The 24,831-nt window shown below is 42.1% G+C and overlaps 1 protein-coding gene and 1 long non-coding RNA gene across 2 annotated transcripts in view; one reads left to right on the top strand and one right to left on the bottom strand.

Annotated features, from left to right (window-relative positions):
- Prep (prolyl endopeptidase) overlaps positions 1-24,831 on the bottom strand; it is a 119,018-nt gene that overhangs the window by 12,574 nt on the left and 81,613 nt on the right. The window lies entirely within an intron of this gene.
- LOC131423756 (uncharacterized) lies at positions 5,626-24,145 on the top strand. The gene is made up of 3 exons (XR_009225764.1): positions 5,626-5,875; positions 16,162-16,314; positions 21,820-24,145. It is a non-coding gene; the product is annotated as an uncharacterized LOC131423756 (long non-coding RNA).

The raw sequence follows: 24,831 nt of genomic DNA, 5'->3' as shown, positions 1-24,831 counted from the left end.
TTAATGTAAACTAAAACCAGATATTTCCCCACCATTTTTGATAACTTCAATATGGGACTCTTTTAACCCAGTTCTCCTGTGATTTCCCTTAGGGACTTTTATGATGAGGATGATGCTGTCCAACACCCTGACCAGACACTCAAATGTTGCAAGATCAAGACCTTCACTTAACTCCATTCTACCCCATTTCATTTAAATGTTTGTCATGTCTATTATGCACCAGGCACGCGGCTAAGCCCTGGAGAGGCAAAGAGAAACAGGACCTGCAGAGCCCCCTCATAGCATACACCCATCACCTTGGCTCTCAGAGCTGGCAACTGATCTGCAAGGACCTCCCACTCTGACCAACTTACTCGTTCACTGCCCTCCTTTCCTTTTCCTCCTAGGGTATCTGCTCTTATTATTTTTTTAAAACTCTTTTCATGACAATCAGTACTTTCTGTTCTCTGGCTGTCAGCTTCTCTCGTGCTTTCTGGCTCAGCTCAGGAAATCTTGTCAGCCCTGTAAATGTCACTCATGCCTGAAGTCCTCTAATCCTAATCCTAACCCACTGCATTTGTTCTCCTCTTCTGGGTATCTAAACACTTGGGAGATCCCAACCCACTTCATCACAAATTAGTAATACCTAAGATGGGCTCTGGAATTATGCCTTCTTTTTTCCTCTCCTTAAATGAATTTTTCATATCTTTCCCTTCCCATGTCTTCCTTAATGTCTCCCTACCCACCCACAATCAACTCCAGAGTACCTGTTTCCTACTTCCTTCCACACCTAACACCACCCATTTGCATTCCCTTCAGTTTGTATGTGGCCTGTCTCCAAAGAGGCCATTCCCCTGGAGCTCTTAAAACACCCTCTTCAGTCCAGGAATTCGCCATTAAGTGTTGTTCACCGCTTTGTTCTTGAAGCCATTTTGTTAGATTAGAAGGGGAAACTAGCAAATTCCTTGCTTCTACTTGCTTCCCTCAAACCTCACCAAAAAGCTCCACCTCAAAGTCTGCACCAGTGTTTTATCAGACTTATTGCCTAAGTATCTATGAAGAACCTGTTAGAAATACCTCTACAACCCAGAGAAAAGAAGGATCGCCCAGTCTTGATTCCATTCCTTACCGCCTCCAACACTACCATGCTCCTTCAGTTACCACTGTTTTTGTATTTTCTCTTTCCCTGGCATACAGACTCACATTTCTCCTAATCTATATAAGAAAAAGAAGCTTTTGCATCACCTTGTCTGCTCCTCAAGCTGAATTTCCATCTCCCTCTTCCTTCCTGACCAAACCTATCCAGAGTAACCCATGCCACGGCTCACCACTTTCCTACCTTGTGTGCTCCTCTATCTCAGCCACCACTGCTCTTTCAAGGGTCATGCGACAGTGTTTTGGTCTTTTCCCTTGCACGTCCATCTCTACCTCTACTGAGGGGTGTATGTCCTTCCCAGCTTTTTCATAAGCCTATAGAGAAACACCTATTTATACATGTTCACAAACACATAGGTTATTTATATAGTGATAAAAAGAACCAGGCTAATAATGGGCTACAACTTACCTGCCCTCCGACTCCTCACTAAGCAAGATTACCATGGAATTATGTTTTAAACCACCCAGATTTACCTCATTTAAAAAGTGAATGGGCAGGTGGTGTGTGCTGTAAGGGTCCCGCGAAACGTCGGAGAGAGAGACCACCAAGTGACCACTCATGCAATTGGCAGAAGGGGATTTATTGAACCAGCATGCTGGGGCTCCGTGCCCACTCAAGAAGGGAAAGCAGCCCAGAGCCCCGAGCAGGGGCTGAGCACTGCTTAAGTACACTTTTTGGGGAGGGCGGAGGGCTTTGTATACATCAGAACAAATCATCATGAGGCGCGGGAAAATTGAACAACAACTCCTAAACATGATTAGTTCATTCATTGGCGGGAACAGGTCAGGCTGGAGTGATAGGTCATTTCTAAACGGGGTACACATTTAAACTGATTGGTTTTAGGGCCTAAAGGACTACGTGACCAGTTACACAGAGTCCTGAATTATTAAACAACCAAACAGCCAGGGGAAATGTTTACTGGGCGGTTCTAAGCATTGTCTTAACAGCTACAGAAATTTCAGGTTTTCCAGGTAGCATAGAAACCTAACAATACCTCCTTTACATTTTAACTCAGACCTTGCAGCTTAGAAACTTTTACAACACCCGGTCTTTTACCCTTTAACTTTTACGCTTTAACTTCAATTTCTTTTACCCTTACAGTGCCTGTGATCCCAACAGCTTGGGAAGCTGACGTAGGAACTTTGCAAGTTCAAAGCCAGCTTGAGCAACTTAGTGAGGCCCTAATCAACTTTCTGAGACCTTGTCTCAAAAAGAAAAAAAAAGGTTTAGGGTTTAGGGATGTGACTCAATGGTTAAGTGCTCCTGGGTTCAATCCCCAGTACCAAAAGGAAAAAAAAAAAAAAAGTGGCTGTACACACATTTATAATTTGCTCACTGATGCAATCAAAAGTCATCATGCCACTCATCTATGTATATCATATGATAGCCATTCACTCTTAGTGAACAGTTACCAGAGCTTAAATGTTGGTTTTCCATTCTCTGATGGCTTATTGTTACCAAAATATTCAGGTTCAAGTTAAAAAACAAAAATGTTTCCATTTCTCATACTTGTAACCAATGAGAGAGCTGCCAATATATACCCATTCTTCCTTTAAAATTTATTCTTAAAATATTCAAAAAATTTTAAATGGGCACTTAACAATTGCACATATTTATTAATTACAATGTGACATTTCAATACATGTGTACAATGTGTAGACATCAGCAAAATGTGGATCTGCTGAGCTGCTTGTCTTCTTGTCTGCTTCTGCAGCATCCAGGGGAAGGCCAGGATGGGCTATCTAGTCCCTAAGAAGACCAGCACCACTGTCATCACACCAGGATGAACTTGGAAGATGAAGGGGCTCTGGTTAAGCTGGTGAAAACCATGAGGACCAATTATAGTGACCTATATCATGAGAGCTACTCTCACTGGGCAGAGGCAACATCCTGGGTTCAAAACCTGTGACTCGCAATGCCAGGCTGGAAAAGGCAAGGGCCATAGAGCTTGTCACTTAACTCAGTTAAATATATACTGTTAAGTTTTCTGTACTTAAAAATTCTTCAACAAAACAATACAAATGAAAAACAAAAAAATTTTAAGTTTTTGTTATAACTCATAGCAGTGTGGCAATGTTATTCCACATTTAAATTGGAGAACACTAGGCACAAGGCTATAAGGAAGCACAGCCTCAGTGAAACTCATGCTGTTTCTTGACAGAGGACAGAAAATGGTATTTTCTAAGCAGTTACAAGACTGAGTCACCCAGGAAAGAAAGCTGGTGTCAATTCTTTCTCAGCTTTGAGGAAATAAGGTGATAATCCCAAATCCTGAGACTTTAAAATATTTTAGATACAAGAACAGGTTGTCACTCTAGGACTTCATCCAAGCCAGTTAACAACTCTTATTTTTCAAATGACAAAATAAAATCCAAGAAGATAAATACTACTAAGGCACCGGGCGTGGTGGCGCACACCTGAAATCCCAGCAGCTCAGGAGGCTAAGGCAGGAGGATCTTGAGTTCAAAGCCAGCCTCAGTGACAGCGAGGCGCTAAGCATCTGAGACCCTGTCTCTAAATAAAATACAAAATAGGGCTGGGGATGTGGCTCAATGATTGAGTGCCCCTGAGTTCAATCCCCAGTAGCAAAACAAACAAACAAACAAACAAACAAAAACAACCACTAAGGTAACACTCCTGGCTTATGGCGAATTATTACCAATGTCTCTCAGGTTCCTGGTCCTGAGTTTTTCCCCTAATGTATCACAAAGTAATTTATTTCAATCTATTATTACTTCAATCTATTATTGTGTCTTTAAAAAAATATATTTTTTTGTAGTTGTAGATGGTCAGATGCCTTTATTTTGTTTGTTTATTTTTATGTAGTGCTGAGGATTGAATCCAGTGCCTCATGCATGCTAGGCAAGCGCTCTGCCGCTAAACTATACAAGGTGTAACTATTCAAAATTCTGTAAACGTTACAACATCTGGCATGGATTTAACACATTTGATTTTTTTCCGCTCAATAAAAGGACCACGTGTCAAGGAATCCAAGGGACAAATACATTCCATTAGAGGTATCATGTCTTATTTATAAGCTTTTCTACTTTCATTATGCTCTTTAAAAGGGAATCATTTAAACATTTCAAAGCTGTATTCCAGATATAGGGATTGGTATTACTATTTTAGCAAAATCAGTCTTCTTGGAAAGATGATCCTTTACAGAGTCAGCACTGCCATCTTGAAGATGAATTATTAAAACAAGAAAAATCCCATTATATCTTGCCATGCCATTCTTACAAAAAATTTCAATAGTTTTTCTTAAAAGACTTAACAGGTGCAACTCTCTCCACAAATAAAACAAACAAACAAATGCTTCAGAACATCATAAAGAAAGCTAACTTTCTTGGCAATTGCCATGTTCCACTCTGCCTGCCCCCACCACATGCCCCACTCCCCCATGTGCATATTGAGACTTAATTCCCAAATTCAAATGTTGATGATATTTGGATCTGAGGCCTCAGGAAGGAACCGAAATTAGATAAGGTCATTAGGGTAGGGCCTGCATGATGGGACTAGTGGTTTTAAAGGAGAGGAAGAGAGACCTGAGCTAACCATGCTTGTCCTCTCTCGCCATCTGAAGCTTTGCCGTGTTCTGATGCAGCACGAAGGCCTCAGCAGACATGGTGCCATGCTCTTGGGCCTTGCAGTCTCCAGAACTGAGCTAAATAAACCACTATTTCTTTTCAATCTTTCTAAACATTAGTGACCAGTATAATAAACCACTGTTCCTCATTAATTAGCCAATCTCAGGTAATTTGTTGTAGCATCAGAAAACAGATTAAGATGGTAATCAAATTTAAAATAGATTCTAACTTTGCATGTTTAAAACCACGTTCTGATGAATATTTGATAAGGGCTCACACATCCTTGAGCTGAATTCTTTAAATTAAAAGGACTACTAAAGAAAAGAAAGTTTACGTTTATGTAAAGCCCATAGTCTAACAGTTCAGAAATAACCCATCTCTACTGCCAAGCATGGCTTTCCAGAGGCATCTACAAATATAAGGGGGTTTACCTCAGGAAGAGTGTTTGGGCACAAGATGGCCATCACTGAATACATGCTAGCTGTCTTAACATGTGACTGGCTTCAAAGAAATGCAATAAAAACATCTTCCCTTAAAGGAAAAAGAAGAGCAAGTAAACAAGGAATCAAGAGAACATTACTGTTCTTTGAAGTGAATGACAGTAGTTATGGAAAGACCAACTATCTCCCCTGAAATATTACTCCTTGACATGAATATATTTAGCAATAAAACCAATTTCTCTAAAACAAATATGTGCAGCATTTAAGTTCCCCCAATCTTCAAGGATACATCCGATCTAGTTCTGATTTGGTGATCTCTGAAGCAACACTAGGACTCCCGTTATCACATGTATTAGGAGGTGCTCCTATATGAAAGAAGGAGGTAACTGCAGAGGGCAAGCCCTTTGGAGAGAAGAATGTCTGGCACCAGCAACTCCTGCCTAATTTTAGAGCCTGACAGGTTTAAGGAGAATGTTCATAAAAGGGTGTTGAATTCCCTCTTTTATCAGAGTTGACAGAGGCCACTTGTGTGGCCTGTACTAAGTGTGGCCAATAAATCTGACAAGGAGCAGAACAGCCCAGAGATTCCACAGTCAAGACAAGGAGGGAATAAGACATTCCATTACCCAAAGAAGTGAGTGGAAGGCAACCTCTGTGCCTCAATTACTTTGCAAAAACAAGTCTGTGAAGAACTTTCTGGGACTTAGGAAAAGGTACTGCATGTTTCTGTGCTGTGCTAAGGTTAAAAACAGTAGCCTGGCATAAGAAGATCGTAATCCTGTCTATCTTCCAGGCATTTAATTTTGGAAGAGTGGGGAGGAGTTTAACAGTCACCTTTAGGCAGAAAATATAACAGGGGAGTCTAATGTAGATTGCTTTAGCTTTTCAAATGATGGCTGGACATTTGTGCAACACTGGAGATTCGGAGGGCACCTCAATAACCAGTTAGCCCATTTAAAAATCTATTTTCATTCTTGAGCGCCAGCAATGTGCTAAGTGCTGAACTGACGGTCTCTGTAGAAACTCATCAGCCCTCTCAAGCACTGCCATCTCTTTTTTGGAATAAACTTGTTTCTGTTTCAAACTGGGGAGTAAGCTGTGGAATAGAAAGGGGGAAGTTGTGAACATAAAGAGAGGAGCAGTGATGGAGGCAAATGGACTTTAATAGGCTGTTGAATTTTAGAGGTGGGCAGGTGTTTTTAGGTAGAAAGCCACGCAAGACTAAAATGAATACATTTGGCTCAACTGTAGAAGAGAAAAGTTGGTATCAGTTCCACTGTTCTATTCTGTGGTCTGCCGCAGTCTGGCTGGGCACAAAATAACCGAGCCACCAAAAAGCCTTGTAGATTCAAACAGCAACTCTTTATTCCTGAACTCTCACTGACACTCTACACCACTCTACACGCACATTCTGGGAAAAATACACTCCCTCCACCGGGCTCTGCGTTCTCTCAGAACCCCGAGAGAACTCCATGGGAACTCAAGGAGCGGGCGCCTGAGGCAGCAGGATACACCCTATTCCCAGCAGGATCCACCCTAAACCTGGAGCCACCCTAATCCCTGAGCAGGGTCACCTTTCAACCAAAAATGCTATGCGTCATTCCTACTTGGCTATGGCTCTCAGCAGTGGTCAATGAAAACACACTATCAGAGGGCACTGCCCAGAAGCCCAGAAGCCCAGAAGCCCAGAAGCAGTGGCTTCTGTTCGGGTACAAGCAGAAATGGCCTTGTTATGAGCCTCACTGCAATGTCTAACAGCAGCATGATAAATCCACTGTTGGGGAGTCATGAGCTCTGCACTGATTGTGATTGATCAATATCTGCTGAATAAATCAATGAAGCAGAACTACATAGTAAACGTTCTTTGTGACTCCCAAATATTGACATCAGCTTGTCCCAGCTCCAGAGGCTCGAAGCCATCCTGGCTGCCTCTTCCCTATTTTATCCCTGTCAACATGGCGGCCTTGCCTGCTAACATGACTCCTGCTGCCAGTCTTTGGGCACCTGTTACTAGATTAACCCCTTGAAATTAACTCCTTTTAATCTAGGCCATTCTCCTACTGAAAATATATGGTGCCTCTCATTCTCATTCTCTAAAAGATGAAGAGTTTTAGGTGAAGATACTCTCTGCCTTTGGCCTTGATGAATCCTCCCCTGCTTCAACTGTCATCTCTAGTGAAACTGCCACTTCATGGATCCAGAGCCCCCATGTCACATGCCTTTACACACTAAATCATAACTTAAAAGAAAAATCAGTTCTTATTCCCTTGTTTGATGCCCTCCTTCACTCAATGTAGGCACTCCCAAAGCCACATCTCAGCAAGTTTACCCTCTGCTTGCCTATTTTGAGTAATGAGAAAGAAACTTAAAATACCATAAATGGCTATTCATTTTATTTTGGAGCCTGTTAAAGAATGATTCCTTACCTGAAAATGTTAAAATAACCAAAACCACAAGAAACAGAAGTGAGTAAAGGTCCTAGAGAAAGAACCCAGGGATAGACATTCCTATGCAAGCTAATTATTAACTTAAGTTCCCATAGGTTTAAAAACAAATGTTAAGATGCCTGCCAGTTTCTATATTTTTCACAATAGAATTTTCCTTATTTCCTACTTTAGTCAAAATACATGTTATTTATTCTGCTTGATTTATTTAGAATACTTATCTAGTTCTTACCAAGCAAATTTCCTAAGGACTTTAGAAATATCTTCTCCTTTTCATCCACATAGGTGGTCTACACTATGGATACTCTCTTCTTTTAGCCAACACCATTCTGATACAGAGAAATAACTAACTTGAGCTGGATGTGGTGGCACATGCCTACAAACCCAGAGACTCAAGAGGCTGGGGCATGAGGATCACAGTTCAAGGCCAGCCTTAGGAATTTAGCAAGACCCTGTCTCAAAAGAGGACTGGGGATGTAGCTCAATGACATAGTGCCCCTGGGATCAACCCCAGTGGCAACAAGCAAACAACAAAGAAAACTAACTAGTCCAAGTCATGCATCTTGTAAATGATGACATCAACATTTGAACATAGGTCTCTAGTTCCAGGCTCCATGCTCTCAGTCACCATGAACAAGAGGTCCGCAAATCCTCCATGGGGCCCCTGCAGAACCCTCTAGGGCACTGCTATTGTGCTCTCAAGTGTCTCTCTTCCAGGGCTGTGCAACTATTTGCCTCTATATCTAGCACAGTACCAGAAGAAAGTATGCACTTAGAAAACACAGTTGATACATGCAGAAGTGAATGCTCAAGCTGGACCCTATATTTTAATCAAACAATATAAGAAAAATATTTAAATGGCATTTCATTATACATCCATATAAATAGAGCAGCCTAGAGAGTCTGGATTCAAAATGCTTGTAATCTGAAAAAGTAATGAAATAAAAATTAACCCTGGTTGAGGCCCTTCAGAGATTGTCTAAGCTTTTTAAGGTCACAAATTTCCAAGTTATTACTAATAAAAAATATTTAACATCTGACACTTTCCTTATGTGTAGCTGTTAATTAATAGTAATTTAGCAATGCCGGGGCAGGAGAGCTTTATGGCTCTCCAGCTGTTTAGTTATGGTAATTTACTGCATGAGATTGCACCTGCATAATAAAAACCCTGACAAGGATACTTGAAATCCATTTCAAATCCTCATTAACTCAAAACTATAGCAGACCACTTATTTTATTGCATTAGAAAAATAAAATGATCGCCATGCTGAAAAGACAAACTCTGGCCAGAATGTTCATTAATGGAACAGAAGAGAACTATGCAGCTCTAAAAATTTGTGGCTGGTAGTTATTCACTCCTTAAATGGGTTGAGCTATTAGAGAGAGACAGATGTTAATAAGGAGAAAGCAGAGCTGGGTCTGTGCTGTCAAGCAGTTTCATGCGAGTGTATGGGTGTGTGTGTGTGGGGGATTAGACAGGACAGCACAAAGCCAAGTGTGGCTCTGAACTGAGGAAAGCACTGAAAGAAGTCCTAGAACTAGAGACCTGGCATAATGTCCAATTACTATTTTGCTTTTTCTTGTTTAACTATTCAAGGGGAAAAATGACATGAGGTGAGACACTCAGGAGCACATGTATATGAGATTTTTACTGCAGAAAACGAGTGACTGGAATACTGAAAAGGTGAATCTGGCAGTAAAAATCTCTGGCACAGAGACGTTTACTCCTGTTTCTGTGGGACAAACCTAAAAATACTGCTATTATACTCTGATCTGAGTCTCTCAGACCAAAATAAATCCTCCACATGAGTAAGAGGCAACAAGCAGCCCATCACAGATGGTTTCCAGTTACTTAAGGAACAATCATTAGGAAGCCCAGGAGCACTTCACTGCCCCCCCTCCCCAGCCCCACACCCGCTGGGAAACGTGAGGCCAGAAGTGGCCACAAGCTGGTGAAGGCAGGTGCAAAGAGGTGGCCAATTAGAAGAGTCTAACTCCAGGTGGAGAGGCAGCATCACAAACAGCCACTGGGAAGCAATTCACCGGGGGCAGAAAAAAGAAGGGAGAAAAGGCAGGCAAATCACAAAGTCTGGATACCTGCTGTGAAGGTACAAGATCAAATTCTTTTTGATTTACATTCTAAACTCGGCTGTGTGAAATGCTGTTTTGTATTTGTGCAGTAGAATAACAGCTGCAGAAATCTAGTGCAATTATATCCTTTTACCCTAAGCCCTATCATGATAAAAAGATCTTGTGTTTTGCTTTGAAGTGTTTTGAAACACAGGAAAATATACTTTTAATCACATGTGTTTTTTATTGTCAGCAATAGTTAGGAGAAATGAAAGCTGAAGATGAATAATTGAACCAGGTTCATGGAAGAACACCGTATGCTGTACTGATGATAGATGGTATTTGGAATGTGGACAGGGAAGATCGGGCAATGACAGAACATCAGGGTATGTGCAGAGAAGCTAATGGAGCTAGCACACTGAGTACAAAACCCCACCATTTAATGAATTCCATGTAACATTACTATCACCGAGGAATTGATAAACAAGGGAGACCCCTCAATCCATTAGAAGCAGCTGGGCTCTTGGGCCCCACCCACATAGCCTCTTCAATTCATAGCTACCTGATGACACTCACTGGCTTCACTCAGTCAAATGCTCTCAGCTAATCCCAACACTGACCTGCTCATCCCCCCACCCCCTTCTCCTCCATGCCATTCCCCTCAAACCTGGGTTCCAGGATAAAAGTTTGTCTGGCTCCTCTTTATCGCCTGGTACCTTAAATGTTAGTATCCCTTGAGACTTTGATCTTCTCTTCTTTCCATACACACTGCTGGGGTTTTCAGATATGCCCATGGGTTCACTGACCACCATGACTACCTTTATGACTGTCTCTGGCTCCTGACCCTCATTCTCTGAGCACTGGGCAGGGAGATGGCCCCACGTATATCCTACCTGGGCCCTTTTAAGTCTTGCCCCATTTGGGTGGCAGACCAGGCCTGTAGGGTCTGAACCTGGCTCTCTTTCGAGGCTGCTCTCCTGCCATGGCTTCTTGCTTCCGTGGGGTGCTGGTGACCTCTGCTGTTGTGTGGGCTGTTCTCCCCCTGGAGCCCCTCCCCTGGCTACCCGGAACTTTTTTTCCAGGAAGCCTCCTTCCAGAGCAGTCTTAGATAGATGGTCCACATTCTAAGCTCCCACAGGCCCTCCCACTATAATACAGTGCCTCCATAAAACGGCTGCAAATGTTTTGTTACATTCCCGTTTTCCCCAGTAAACACTATCCTTATATTCCCAGTACGGCCAACACTGTCAGATACAAAGCATAGGGCTTAAAAAAAGTTTGGGAAATAATTATTTTTATTTGCTTAAGCAATCCTTTCGCCAAGCCATTCTAAACCCTCACTTCAAAATGACTTCTCACCTGACAATTTTCATTTTATTAAATTAGGACTGAACAGCATCACTATCACTGTCCTTAGCTTCTCTCCATGGGGGTGACTAACAAAGCGAGGAAGGACATTTTATAAGAAACACAAAAATGGTAGTAAATGTTCATTTTTCTGACACTATCTGTATTGAGTGGACAAGACCAATTACCCTACAAGAGGGAGACAGTCAAACACAGAAATATTACAGAAAGGAAATGTTCAATTTTTATAGGTTTCTGGCAACAATAAGATTATTTCAGAGTCCACTATCTATCATGACCTCTCTCTTTCATGCTCCAAGCATTTATATGTATCTTCCCTGTCCTCTGAGGATAGTTCAATGGGCAAAACCACATTCTAGTGGCGAGACAGATAAACACAAGAACAAATGACAATGTACTGTCAGCTGGTGAGAAGCGCCATGGAGAAATGAAGCTGGGACAGGGAGGAGGCGGTAGGAAAGGGCTGCTGTATGCAGGGTGGAGCGTGCCCGTCTCTGATCCATGCACTAGAGCAAGTGAAGGAGTGGCTGAGAGTCGGGTGGACTCCCAAGTAGAGAGGGCTGGAACAGGGAGGGCATGTGGGCAAAACCAGGGGACCAGTATGGCTGCAGCTGAATGATGGAGACTGAGTGGCAGGAGATTTAGACAGGGAGAGAGCAGGGGCCAGACTGTGGGGTCTTGGGGGCATTATTCAAGGTCAAACCAGCAGACAAACATAATGGTAGGGGACATGCTGTTTATTAAGAGGCCACACTATCCTAGGAAACAATGGCCCATAGTCACTTCCTTTGTACCGCTGAGCTCAGAACTGGCTGCCCTGCCCACTAACATTAGCCCCCACCAGGAAGTTAGCTTGCTAATGTATCAAGACTGACATAAACTTTTACCCAAACTGACACTATCACAACTATCAATACTGTGGGATAGTGCATTTATAGGAGCCACAATCTACCAATGTCACCCCAAGGAAGAAGTCCTTTCATTGATGAATGAGCACTGTATTAAAGTGCTTCTTCTTCACCTCCAACATCTGCCCCTGTCCCTCACAGACTATAAGCATTCAAATAAGTGTGGGAACCCTGGATCCAAATGGGTGCACAGAGGAGTGATGCATGCCTGAAAGCCCGAGGGGAAGCCGGCCTGTAAGGGCCACACAGATTAGCCTGGGGTTATCAGTAGCTCAACCTGGGCTGGACAGAAGCTCTGACTGGCCGTTCTATATGCTCTTTATTAAGTAAAGTAGAAAAATAAATGTTACTTAATGAAAAACAGTGTGCTCAGGATGCAAACTCTCCCATGGTTTTGAGTCTTCCAGAGAAAATAATAAGGCCCCTGGAGGAGAAGAAAGAAAAGGACTATTCACTAGTTTTTTTTTTTTTTTTTAGAGCTGTTTGCATTTTGTAAAGAAAATGCTCGGAAAAACGCAAGCTTAAATTAATGGAATGGATGTCTCTTGACAGGATTTTAGGTGCTGTGGTAAAAGGTAAAAGGGGACTGTGTAGAGATGACACCCAGATTCTACCAACGCCTGTCCTGCCTTCTCTGGGAAGGGCAGTTGGCAGGGCTTGTCCTGGGTGCTCCGTTCCTCTCCTTCCTGCACAGAGGACTGGCCACACACTCCCTTCCCACTTCCAAGGTAGTCTGCCCTCAGAACACGTGTTGGATGTTACATGCCTAGGATGGGGGCTGTTACTTCTAGACAGAAGGAATGAGGGCCACCATAGTAGGTTAAATACGCTCTCTGTGAGCCACAGGAATAGGTGATGCTTGGGTAGGAAGGTCCCTTCCTGCAGTGAAGGGACATGGAGAAGAGCCTAGGCTGATGTGTGACAGGATGCCAAAATGAGGGACTAAACTGCTCTGGCTTTGGAGCTGGGGATGAAGCTTAGTGGTACAGCGCTTGCCTAACACTTGCCTAAGGCCCTGCGTTCACTCCCCAGCACTGCAAATTAAAAAGAAAAGAAAAGCTCAGGCTAACTCTTCAAGATTCTGGAGTTGCTTGTTAACCTCAATGATCTAGCTTATCCTGGCTGACAGAAAAGAACAACCCGGTAGGAATCTAATTGTTAAGAAAGAGAAAATTCCAATGCTCAATATTTGAGTATTCCCACTCCTAAACTGAGCACATAACAAAGAACATAAAGATTTCAAAACTATGTTTTAAGTTTTAGTTGAAATTCAAAAAGGGTCTGAAAAAATGTAGATGAGAATTCAGGGCCTATGAAGTCTCAGGAGGGAAAGGATGGGGCTGCTAGTAGATGATCCCCAACTCCAGAGCCCACAGGCACCGGCACAGTGTGTTTTCTCTTCCTTTTTGGAAGAATGGAGAAAATGCCCCTCCTCTGTGAAAGGCAATCCTCCATTGGAGCTCTGGATCCCCCTCACCTCCTTGAGGTCAGCTCCTGTAGTGGGTCCCTGCTTAATGGGACCAATCCTCAACACCAAAACAATGTGATTTTTCCCACTTAGTAAGACATGCCACAGACCTCATGCAGCCCTCTTGCCCCATGCAAAAAGACTTCCCAAGACTGTCTGCACACATGGTCCCCATTTCTCCCATTTTTATGCCTCTTCCCTGAGGCCACAAATGTTATACAAAACTGTATTGTAGAGTAAGTTTTTATAAAATAAAGAAAATTTATTTTTTGGATTGATAAGTTTTCTTAGCACAGCTATACCAGTTAGTCTACAGGAAAAAAAAAATGACAAATGGAAAAGTAATCTGGAGAAGGAAGAGAATGGGGAGAGTGGGAAGCTGATATAAACCACAGCTGTTAAAAGTCAGAGATACTCAAACCACTCAAGAATCCTTTACTTAAAAAAAAATAATAATTTTAGCTTGTGACATAGCAGCACTAATATGAGATTGTTTCTTAGTAGGAAATGAATGCATAAAAGCAAAGCAAATCCTCCCCACCCATCAATCACACCCACTCATAAGGAACCAATGCTATGGGTGCCATGTACATTTTCTCCTGTCTTTCTCAGTTTAACCTGTCCAGTCACCGGTCGGCCCCACTGCTTGCTAAAAATGCTCTTGTTAAGATCAACAATGAATCTTCCCTGTCAAATCCAGGAACTCTTTCCCTTCTTCATTTGACCTCATTTGAGCACTGGGCACTGTATGCCACTCTTGTAGATGTGGGGCTCCTCAGGGCTCAGTTCTGAGCCTTCTCCACTCTTTACATTCTCCCCCACCTTGAGATTGTGTCCCCATCCCTGAATTTTAATAACATATTGAAGTTGAAGATTCTCACACTTATAACACAGATCTCTCCTGCAAGCATAAGACTCAAATATCTAACTCTATACCTGACTTCACCATTAGTTTAAAAGGTACCAAAAAATTAGCATGCTCAAAACATTTTCCCTCTTGAACCCTCCCTACCCAACCCATTACCAACTCATTCATAAATGGTACCAGTTGCTTTAATTTGAAATCTCAGGGTCATCCTTGATATGTCCTTTTCTCTCACCCTTCCAGCATGAAATCCCTTAGCATGTCCATGCCAGGGATGGTCCAACTTCCAGGTACATTCAAACCCACTTCCCCCATGTCCTCAATTTCTACTTTAGTCCAGCCTACCTTATCTCTTTTCCTGGTTCCCTCCCATGGGTAATCTGTTCTCCACAACATGGAAGAGGATAATTTCTTAAGTCAGAACCATGTACTTTTCAGTGCAAAAACCCTGCAGTGACTCCCACCACATTTGGAATAAATCTGAAATCTTGAACATGGCCATGTGCCCTACCTTCCCTATGCCCACTGTCCATTCCTCCTCCCTCACTGGGTCCCAGTCTTCTCTCAGGTCCTTTCTGAGGCTCATTGCTTTGTTCTTGGGGTCTTTGCCTTAATATTCTGGGATTCCCATCCCATTTCACATGATTAGTTCCCTTTGGGCCTCTAGACTTCCATTTAAGTGAAAACTTAGGGTGATTTCATGACCCCTCTGTTTATAGTGGCCCCTAGCTATTCTTTGCTGAGGTCCTTCTACCAACCTGCAATGTAGATGCTTATTTTCTGCTTGTTTTATTCCTCACAGGGGCAAAAACCACAGCCTTTAGGTCACTGCTATATTTTACTGTTTAGCACAATGCTTGGCCCATAGTAAATTTTTAATGAACACACACTGATGGGATGAATGAAAGTGGTTCTTCCCCATCCCAGCTCCACGTTAATGCTGACAGAGAATTGCGTATGGGAGGTGAGCCTCTGGTGGCTGTAAATGGACTGGAATAAGGTAAAACCAGACAGGTGAGCAGAGGCAGCTCCAGCAATGCCCCAGAACACTCTTTTGTCCCTTCCATCTCTGAGACTTTCAAGCTTTAGAGTCAAAATTGGCACGTTCAACAATGAGAATCTGCAGATTCTCAAACAACATACTCTATGGGATTTAGGTTATTTATACTTTCCCCCAATTTCTTCCCAATACTTAAATTAGCTAAATGCACATTTCATTTTGGAGTTGAACTTGATAGATCCTATGCACAAGATAAAAAAAACTTGAAGGTCCACACGCAGGCAGCATGTGCATGATGATTTCTCACACCCTAATTTTCTGTCTGAAGTCCAATTATAGAATCACCTCCAACCTGAACTGGGACCAAAGAAGATATTCTGTTTAAAAACATGCTTTTATACATATTCATACTTATGTCTACTCATATTCACCCACGTGTATACAAATGTACACAGCTAAAGGAGGGAGGACACAGAACATCATCTATTACTTAACTTAGCAGAACTGATAGATGATCTTAAGTGCTCCAGAATTAATATGGGCTGCATTTAAATTCAGACTGAGTAGACAATTTACAGTTCTTGATTTTGAGACATTAACCAGGGTTAAGTGAGACAGTTTTTCTAGGTCTTAATAAAGCCATGATGTTTTATATACATTTTTACGTGAAGACTCAGAACTAATTACCTCAGGGTACTCAACTGTTGAACTATGACAGTCTGGTGAGGGAAGCCAGCCCAGCCCTGCAGGACAGCTTTCCTCCAGCTTACCTCTGAAGAAATGAGATGTGCACAGAGCACACAGGCCAGGCCCTGACATCCATTTTATTTTGTCTAGTGACAGCTGGAGACATCCTCTGCTGTCTTTCTGTTTTAGACTGACTTCCCGAGGCAGAAACAAGAAGAAAAGCTTCTACAGAGAAATAGTGAGGTGCTTGAACACTGAAAAATGTGTTGAATTTGGAAAATGGAGTCAAGGAAAAGGAATAGACCCAGGATGAATCGTGGAGGAAAAAGATATGAAACAGAGGTGAGACAGATTGGTGGGCAGGGTCTCAGCTGGGAGGGCGTGAGGCTTCTCAGGGAGGTGGCACCCAGACCGGGCCACAGAGGTACCTAGGGGAGCTCCCACCTGACACAGATAATGACTAGGAACCCACACGAATCCTGTGCAGTACCTCCTTCTGCCTTCCACGTCATCACGTTTATAACCATGGCGACATTTCTGGTCTACCCTGTAAATTTAGTCAGCACTGAGTGTGAACAGAGAAAGTCCACTTCCTAAGTACAGGTAAGGTACACTTAATCCAAATCAAAAGATGATACTTGTGGAAATGGAAAACTTTTTCTCTCTTCTTCACAGTCCAATGACAGGCCAATAATGCTTTTTCCTCCAGGGAGATAATGGAATATCCACAGTGCTGGATCTATTTTTATTCACCGCATCATCTTTCCACCATCAATGTAACTCCAGGGAAGGCACAGGAGGGGACGGGAGGGGAGATGAAGGGTTGAGAGAAACTGTAGCAGGTAGAGAGTCCACACGGAGCTGCTCTTTTCTCTTTTTGCCATAAAAGACAAGAATATAGAACAGGAAAGCAAAAACAGTTCTGCAGCTGGCTGCTCAAAATGTGCCCCTGGGTCTTAGCAATGGTACTGATAGAAAAGCAGGAAGAGATTACCCTCAGCTTTCTCCTGCTCAGCCTTCTGAATGCAGAGAAAATTTAAAGCACCGTAAGATTCCTATTTCCAAATGTCCTCCTAATTCTACAATTTCTTTATCTAAATTCACCTATTTAGAAGACAGAAAACATGAATAGACCCTGGGAATATAAGCAGACCTGCAAGAAAGAGCCATGGCAAGTTACTTTCTTTGGATACAGAAGTTGCTGCCCAGACTCACTGCACAAGAAGTAGAGGTCTGAGGCTAGTTTCCAAAATAAAGCTATGAATATTTCTGAATATGAGTACCAGTAGGGATGCGCAGACAAGAACAGAGACATAAACACTTAAGTTTTATTTCATTTAAAATATATTATATTTTTTTGTGTGGAGGGGTACCAGGGATTGAACTCAGAGGCACTCGACTACTGAGCCACATCTCCAGTCCTATTTTGTATTTTATTTAGAGACAGAGTCTCACTAAGTTGCTTAATGCCTCATTTTTGCTGAGGCTGTCTTCAAACTCACAATCCTCCTGCCTCAGTCTCCCGAGTTGCTGGGATTACAGGTAGGCGCCAGTGTGCCTGGCTTAAAATATATTTTAAATGGGGGTTCAAGCTGCCACATGGTGGCCAACATTTCAGACATTAAATAAAGCTCCATAAATATAAAAGTGTGTGTGTGTGTGTGAGAGAGAGAGAGAGAGAGACCAATAAACAAATGGGTGAGGCAGTGAAATCTCCATTAATATGTAACAAGGAGACTGGAAGTGAACATTAAAATACATCATAAACTATTTATCACTTAAAATTATTTATGAGTCATTAAATAAATAATATTTATAAATCATAAACATATGAATTTGTGGGCTCTGTCTCCCCTTTTTATACAGGCAGTATTTCTATTATTCAATAGGTTCCATAAGGGAACCTATCCAGTCCTCACCAGATACTTGAAACATTCTTTTAGAGATAAGGAAGCTTAGGAAATTAAAGGCCATTAGTCTAATTTGTTTCTTGCAGAGGTAAAACAAAAACAAGAAATAAATCCTGAGCTATAAAGAGAATAAACAACTTTTATTGATAACAGAATGTAAAGGATTAGCACAGGTCTGGAATTCAGAATTCTAGCCTTGGATGCCAATTAATGGTGTAACTTTTGTCAAGGCCTTGGCACTCAGTTTCAGTTTCCTCCTCTGTAAAAGCTGAGGATCGACTCACTTAGACAAGCTCTGATATGTGTGTGATTAGAAAGTATATTTATTCGTCCATTTTATGTTACTGTAATAAAATACTGGGGGCAGGCTAACTTTTATCAAGTGAAAAGGCTTATTTAGTTTTGGCCTCTGCTGAGGGCCTGTGGTGGATGACTTCACAGTGGCAAGTGAATGTGGAGGAGGAGGGCATATCTTCAAATTGGAAGCCAGAGACAGATCCAGGGGTCCAGCTCACTCTTAGAACAACTTACTCTCAGGAGCTCTTAGGTGAGTCACCTTAGATCCTCGATCCCTTCCAAGGGCAGCTTATTCAATGACCTAAGGACATCCCACTGGGCCCCATCTCTTAAAAGTCCACCCTCAATACCACTTTTCTAGGGACAAAGTTCCTAAGACAAGAACCTTTGGGGACACATTCAAACCACATCCAAACCAAAGGAGCATGTAACTTTGACCTGAGGCCTAAACCACATCAGTGGTATGCCATACTACTTAGGGAAAAGCAGAGGAGGCAGCTTTGAAAACAGGGACCTGATCACCTCCCTGTGGGCTGACTCACACCATGCTTCCTTTCCAAACAGCAGGCCTCTCAATGGACCGTGTCCACAGCCTTCAAAGGAATGGTACAGAAAGGCAGCTGAGAGTGGTGATCCCAGCTATGACTCTGGTGCAGAATCAGTCACCTGGAGCTTACCCCACTTCCACACGGTGCCAGATAACCTGTCAGTTAATCGTAAAGCTCAAATATTTCCTTATATCACACTTCATGTTATGGAAGCAATATTAAACTTATTTCTTCATGCGAGAAGCGTCTCCTCATAAGATGCTTCTGTCTTTATAGTGGGTGATTTCTGCTGTTGGATTATAATATCTGAAAAGTCAAGTTTTTCCAAGCCTGATCCTGGGAGTTAGTTACCTGGCCACCAGGTGGCGTTGGGCCCCTTGGTCTCAGGGCCCACACCTAAAAGTCTGTTGACTGCCAGCCTGTTTTGCATGGTGGGGAGGACTGCTACTTGTCCCTATTATCCATTCCTATGTTTCTTGAATAATCAAGCCCTAATTTTTAGCTGGACACATTTTTCCCCCTGGGAGTAAAGTTGCAGCTTAAACCTCTGTGCAATTAGGTCTTAAGTAGGTTTTCACCAATTAACACATGAGCCTATATAATGCACACCACCTTCTAGCAAACATCCTTAGAAACCAGCCGGCGTGTACCCATTCTCATTTCTTCCCTACTGCCACCTCTCTGCTGGTTGGAAAGTGAATGTAACATGGCTGAAACTCCAGCAGCCACCTGGGACCATGTGGTGACATTGGGACGGAAGCCATCCACATAAGAAACAGCAAGAGAGGATGTAGGATTCCTCCCTCTTTGAACACCTCGTTGGCCCAGGACTGCCCCCCAGCCATTCTCTTATGCAAGAGGGAAATAAACTATCTCCTTCACGGATGTTTTGATGTTATTTTTCCAGTAGCTTACAGCTGAACCTACACTGAAAAATACAGCTCAAGATTCAAATTCATTTATAGAATCAGAAAGTTATTAAAACGACAACAGATAAATGCCATTAGTAAACATATAATGCCACTAGTTCAATTCTATTAAGAAGTGAGCTCCTACTGTGTGTGTGTGTGTGTGTGTGTGTGTGTGTGTTTCTGGGGACTGAACCCAGGGCCCCATGCATGCCAAGTAAGCACTCTACCAACTGAGGTATATCCCCAGCCCTCCTACTTTGTTTATATAGGATAATGAAATATCATTCTGTTCCAAGATGGTTTTCCAGCAAACAGTTTGAGCTAGTTGTTAGCTATGGCTACCCTGAAATTCATCCACCTAGAGATCAGCAAAGCTCAGCAACAGTAACTTTTATGAATCTCAAAAAAATCTCATCACTCTTAGAACCAAATTTAAACCTAGGTAAGTGGTTTTATTACTCACATCAGCAAACTTAGCAATATCTGTGATTTCTGAATACCTAGAATTTTGTATGTGGGTGAACAAATCTACAAAGAGTACAACTGTCACCTATGATATGGAGTTTATGTATAGCCTGATCTCAGAGTTAAGGCCTCGAGTATGACAGACAACATTACTCACAAGCTATAAACCAAGGTGGCCTTCTGGAACTGAATCTAAGCCATTCATTTTAAGTCAACACCTAGTTGACTCACTAATATCTCAGCAAGGCAAGCCTGCAAAGCAGAACTGCGGTGACACTGGGCCATGTGTGGTACCATGTCCCACATTCCCCACAGGAGCCGACTGATGGGGCTTCTTCTCCTGGTGCCTTCCCTAAGCAGTAAGTAACCAGGCACAGGTTGAGCTGCTTTCCTGGTCCCCATCTCAATACAGAACACATTCATAATTCAAATAAGATCTTTTCCTGGTCAGAAAAACTCAGAGGAAGAGCACAGGACTGAGGAAGCCGTGGATATTCATCCACCTTGTCGCAGGGAAGCCCCATAGAAGGCTCAGGAAATCTCCCTAGGGTTCTCACTGCAGGGATTTTACACAACTACCCAAACAGGGTGGCTCCACTCTCAAGGTTTCTCTGTGGTTTTTACATAGTATGGGTTAAATATTCTCAGGTTTCTGCAAGGTCATGTTTTTTAGCTGGAGAAGAGAATTTAGGTATAGTGGTATGAAATCTGCGGCAGCTACAGAATTGGGTCACATTTCTCTATTATAAGGTAACAAGAAACAAATACTCTTACCATCTTTTAGAGTCAAATTATTCCAATACTACTGACATGCAGAAAAGGAGGAAAGGGACATAAACATGTGTAGTCTGAATGTGAACACTGTGCCTTCAAACTGGAAGGCTGCATCACACTGAAAATTCTAAAGCAGGGCAGGAATCTGATTGTGCAAGGATATGTCACCATGAAAGACAATGTAAAAAGTCACACCAATACTTAGGCAATGAATTGTCAAGAACAAATGATTCCATTGCAGACAATTTCCTAATCACTTATAAGCACAGTGACTCCTCAAAAGCTTCTTTTATAAAGTGCTCCCCCATTCACTTTCCCCTGCTATGTTCTGAAGATTTCTGACCAATACCCAATGGCATGAACACAATTCTACAGAAATAAATTGTCATTAGTTCAATAATCAGCTCACCAAGGATGTGGGTAAGTCAATACTCCATGTGCCATGAGCTCAGAGCAGAGGTTAGTATTAAAACACTAATTAATGTTCTGAAGATATGTTCTGAAAATCCTGTATGCTGGCAACCACAAATTAGTTATCACCAAGGTTAGGAAATTGGAGACACACACAAAAATCCAAATCTAAATTTAAAGAAAAATATTACTGTTGCTTTGACCTCAAGGCTCAAGGTATGCTGTTAAACCCAAAAGATTCATCTAATGGAACACTTCTATTCAGCAAACCATCTTAAGGATGGTCTTGATGCACCATAATAGGTAATGCTCCGAAGAGGAACACTCCTAAGTGTAACAGAAGAAGAATACAGGTAATGAAGTCTATGTTAGGTACATATCATCCTTACTGTTTTCTGTTTGTGATTTAAGTTTGCTTCCCTCCATAAAATATGGTTACTAAGATTCTCCTAATTCATTCTTTTACAAAAAGTGGAAACTGCTGTGAATAGAGTTTGCTCATAGTATACTCAGTTAACTGTTTTTTTTCAGGTCTGTGAATTTTGCCTTTTAGTTGGAGAGGAGAAAATGTCCTCCAGATGGCTGGCTGAAGGACAGGGAGAATCTCAGAAGCCAGAAAGTGCATCTTGCTACACTATGTTCCTTTGTTTTGCCACGTTCAACCACAGTGCATTATTTCATCTATTTCATCCCCAAATCATACAAGGCAAAGGCCACCTCATCACACAGAGCACTGAGGGTGTGTGTCTTCTTGAACTTATGAAATTATGGAATTCCACTGCAACCCAAAGGCAGAGGCAGTCTCTGCATGAGGGTGGGGTAACTGCTCATGAGTCTCAGGGGAACTGGGAATCCTGAAGGCAGCCAACCTTCTCAGCCCTGCCCAACTTCCACCCAATAGGAAGGAGTCCTCCTTGACTCTGGTAGGATGTCCCCACACTCCACAGTGCTGAGGAAACCCACACTCTTCCCTTGACCATGGTGACAACCTCAGGTGGGCTATCTTTTCAGATCTGCATGTTTCACCTCTCCAGTCTGTCAGTTTCCCAGGGGCACCACCAGTATCTGGCAGGTCTCTGAATTCCAACAGTCCCTGACATTGTATCTGTTATAAACACTGTATTTACTGATCCATTGCAAATTTGATAAACCTGTCTGAAAGACAATTCTTTAAATTTTTTTAAAGTTTGTTCTTTTTAGATATACATGACAGGAGAGTGTACTTTGACATATTATACATACATGGAGTATTATAATTAGGATCTCGTTCTTGTGGTTGTACGTAATGGAATTTCATTGATGGTGTATAACATCAATGAAATTATAAACATAGGAAAGTTATGAAATTCAATTCTTACATGTACCTCTAATGGTAAGAGAAACAGTTTTTTTTTTTTTAGAACTGTTTTTCAAAATTTTACTTCTGATACAGATCAATTTCTACCCATACATATAATTAGGAATGTATAAAGGATATATAGACAGAAGTTTTACTCTATGTCTATCAGAAAAATATGACACCAGATCCTTCACCTTTCCAGTTAAAATGTGTAGTGTCTTAAGGAAATACAGACCCCACAAGGAACTGGCCCCCATGGCTTATTTACCCACATTTCTAGAACCTTTCCATTCTTCTCCCCTTAGCTTATTTATTTTTACTAGTTACACCTCCAGGTAGGCAGTACTATTAAAAAATGTGCATGGTCATTATCCTCATTAATTAATGTCCGCCAACGATGCAGGCTAATCTGTACTGCAGCGTTTGCTCAAAATGATAAAATACCTCACAGAAGGGAAAGAGAAATGCCATTGTCCCAGGGATATTCTTTTTAAATAAAAAATGGAATAAATATAAACCTCAGAGTCAAGTGGAATAAAAAATGACAATATCCTAAAAATAAATGAAAACAAAAATAGACTCTTTTCCCCCAAATCCTGTGGTTTCTACTCCATGCCTGCAGGATGTTTTCTGTCCACTTACAAATCCCTCTCTAGAGCCCCAGTCACCCTCTCTGAGAAGTGAGAGTTATGTTCCTGTTTGAGAAGTGGACTCCATGGCACCTGTCAAGGAATCCAGGTGAACTCCAAAGGCAGTTGTATACTCGGGCACAGACAGTTTGTTGGAAAGTGGGGAAGAGAACAGTGGGTTTTGGATGGAGCTGAGGAAGCTACATAGCAGAGACAGAGAGGAGAAGGGGGTTTCTCTAGAGTAATTCTGCCCAAATCTAGGGCAGCCAAGAATGTTCTTGAGAGCAGAAGAGGGGACACGTACAGGGTGCTCCCAGGTTGTCCTTGGCAGTAATTGATAGGAGAGGTACATCTATTCTCAATGGGGGCACACAGGCAAGGACTAGAATAAGGCCCTGACCAGGCCAAATTTAAGAGCTGATAGGAAAGATTTGTACACATGGAGAAAAGGGACAACAGTAAGGAATGACACCCTAAAAGGGAACAGATTCGTAAAGTGTAAGTAACCTGATGAGCCATGGTTCACCAGACACAGGCTGCAGGCCCTACAAGAAATCTTCCGGGCAATGGCTCACCTTGAAAATGAAACTAGTCAGAAGTAAGCAAAATTGATACAGAAAACTGTTAAGTCTGCTATTTCTTATTTCTGTTGAGAGAAACAGACGGTATTCAGTGTGCCAGACCCTTACTATGCACTATCTCATACTAATCACAAAGGAATCCTGAAAACTAGGTAAATAGCTCTATTTCACTGTTGGAAAAAAAACCGTGGCACAAGGTTACATGAAGACGACAGGGCAGACCTCGGGCTTGCCAGGCGGGGCTTCTTCACCAAAGCCCAGTGCTTCTGATATTCAACACTATTTACACACAAAATTATTCTTAAAGGCCAAACATACTAAATATTTTAGGCTTCATCTAAACTGCAACACTGTAATCTGTGTTGCAGTCACTGTGTAAAATGCAGAAGCAGCCACGGACAGCATGGTGGAAGCTACAGCTGCTCTCCAACAAAAACAGGCGGCCAGTTTGCCAACTCTCAACATGGAACAGGGGAAGGCACACCACAATCCCGATCCAAATCCAACACTCGACCTGTTTTTGTCAAAGCTTTGCTTATGACCTAGATCTAATCCATCAACTGAACTATTTCTAGACAACTGAAGGATAATTTGCCAAATGACAATGTTCTGGTTTCATGAAAGGATCTTTGGAAGTGTCCAAGATGCTAATCCAAGATCTGTTCCAATCTTCCTTCACAAGCAACATTCTGATTCCTAATCTGTGGTCTGCATGGTCCAGCCCCAAAGGATAAACATGGGGAGCACTACTGGTGACCTCTCACTGCTAAGGAACAGAGATGTTCTTTGTCATCAACCATACAGTGACTCAGTTTCTGGGAGACTCAGTACCCTTGGGGCACTGAAAAAAAAACAAAGAAGAGATTCTTCACTTGAAAAGATGTTGAGAGAAGGAGCTTGTGGTAACACGACAACTAACTAGTTAATTTAACCACTTAAATTTGTTACTGAGTGCCTACTCTATTTCTGCCAAGCAGAAATCTGTAGGAACTTC

Source organism: Marmota monax, unplaced genomic scaffold (genome assembly GCF_021218885.2).
Source record: "Marmota monax isolate L192 unplaced genomic scaffold, Marmota_monax_Labrador192_F-V1.1 WCK01_AAM20220418_F8-fsc00013, whole genome shotgun sequence".
Classification (NCBI taxonomy): Eukaryota; Metazoa; Chordata; class Mammalia; order Rodentia; family Sciuridae; genus Marmota; species Marmota monax.
The sequence above is the reverse complement of the archived record's forward strand: the minus strand, read 5'-3'. Positions and strand labels throughout refer to the sequence as shown.